Source organism: Triticum urartu, chromosome 2 (assembly GCF_003073215.2).
Source record: "Triticum urartu cultivar G1812 chromosome 2, Tu2.1, whole genome shotgun sequence".
Classification (NCBI taxonomy): Eukaryota; Viridiplantae; Streptophyta; class Magnoliopsida; order Poales; family Poaceae; genus Triticum; species Triticum urartu.
This window is the reverse complement of record NC_053023.1, coordinates 6090774-6093111: the sequence shown is the minus strand read 5'-3', so window position 1 is coordinate 6093111 and position 2338 is coordinate 6090774.

Below are 2338 nucleotides of genomic sequence, written 5' to 3'. Positions count from 1 at the left end.
AAGTATTAGCAGCTGAGTTGTCAATTCAACCACACCTGGAAACTTAATATCTGCAGCAAAGTGTTTAGTAGCAAAGTAATATGATAGTAGTGTAACGGTAGCAAAAGGTAACAGTAGTAAAAGTAGTTTTTGGTATTTTGTAGTGATGATAGCAATAGCAACGGGAAAGTAAATAAGCGAAGAACAATATATGGAAAGCTCGTAGGCAATGGATCAGTGATGGAGAATTCTGCCGGATGCGGTTCATCATGTAACAGTCATAACCTAGGGTGACACAGAACTAGCTCCAGTTCATTGATATAATGTAGGCATGTATTCCGAATAGTCATACGTGCTTATGGAAAAGAACTTGCATGACATCTTTTGTCCTACCCTCCCGTGGCAGCGGGGTCCTTACGGAAACTAAGGGATATTAAGGCCTCCTTTTAATAGAGGGAACAAAGCATTAACACATAGTGAATACATGAACTCCTCAAACTACGGTCATCACCGGTAAGTATCCCGATTATTGTCACTTCGGGGTTAACGGATCATAACACATAATAGGTGACTATAGACTTGCAAGATAGGATCAAGACACTCATATATTGATGAAAACATAATAGGTTCAGATCTGAAATCATGGCACTCGGGCCCTAGTGACAAGCATTAAGCATAGCAAAGTCATAGCAACATCAATCTCAGAACATAGTGGATACTAGGGATCAAACCCTAACAAAACTAACTCGATTACATGATAGATCCATCCAACCCATCACCGTCCAGCAAGCCTACGATGGAATTACTCACGCACGGCGGTGAGCATCATGAAATTGGTGGTGGAGGATGGTTGATGATGACGATGGCGACGGATTCCCCTCTCCGGAGCCCCGAACGGACTCCAGATCAGCCCTCCCGAGAGGTTTTAGGGCTTGGCGGCGGCTCCGTATCGTAAAACGCGATGATCCTTCTCTCTGATTTTTTCTCCCCGAAACACAATATATAGAGTTGGAGTTGGAGTCGGAGAGGCACCAGGGGGCCCACGAGGTAGGGGGCGCGCCCCCCACCCTCATGGACAGGTGGTGGGCCCCCCTGGCCTTCATCTTTTGCATTTTTTATATTTTCCAAAAAGTTGCTCCGTGAAGTTTCAGGTCATTCCGAGAACGTTGTTTCTGCACATAAATAAGCACCATGGTAATTCTGCTGAAAACATCGTCAGTCCGGGTTAGTTCCATTCAAATCATGCAAGTTAGAGTCCAAAACAAGGGCAAAAGTGTTTGGAAAAGTAGATACGACGGAGACGTATCAACTCCCCCAAGCTTAAACCTTTGCTTGTCCTCAAGCAATTCAGTTGATAAACTGAAAGTGATAAAGAAAAACTTTTACAAACTCTTGCTCTTGTTGTTGTAAATATGTAAAGCCAGCATTCCAAGTTTTTCAGCAAAGATTATGAACTAACCATTCACAATAACTTAGGTCTCAAAGTTTACTCATATCATAGCATAATCAACTAGCGAGCAATAATAATAAATCTCGGATGACAACACTTTCTCAAAACAATCATAATATGATATAACAAGATGGTATCTCGCTAGCCCTTTCTGAGACCGCAAAACATAAATGCAGAGCACCTTTAAAGATCAAGGACTGACTAACATTGTAATTCATGGTAAAAGAGATCCAGTCAAGTCATACTCAATGTAAACTAACAATAATGAATGCAAATGACAGCGGTGCTCTCCAACTGGTGCTTTTTAATAAGAGGATGATGACTCAGCATAAAAGTAAATAGATAGGCTTTCGCAGAGGGAAGCAGGGATTTGTAGAGGTGCCAGAGCTCGGTTTTGAAAAAGAGGTGAATAATATTTTGAGCGGTATACTTTCATTGTCAACATAACAACCAAGAGATGGCGATATCTTCCATGCTACACACATTATAGGCGGTTCCCAAACAGAATGGTAAAGTTTATACTCCCCCTTCCACCAACAAGCATCAATCCATGGCTTGCTCGAAACAACGAGTGCCCCCAACTAACAAGAGTCCCAGGGGGAGTTTTGTTTGCAATTATTTTGATTTAGTTTGCATAAAGCATGGGACTGGGCATCCCGGTGACCAGCCATTTATCTCGTGAGTGAGGAGCGGAGTCCACTCCTCTTGAGAATAACCCGCCTAACATGGAAGATACAGACATCCCTAGTTGATACATGAGCTATTCGAGCATACAAAATAGGATATTTATTTGAAGGTTTAGAGTTTGGCACATACAAATTTACTTGGAACGGCAAGTAGATACCGTATATAGGTAGGTATGGTGGACTCATATGGAACAACTTTGGGTTTTATGGATTTGGATGCACA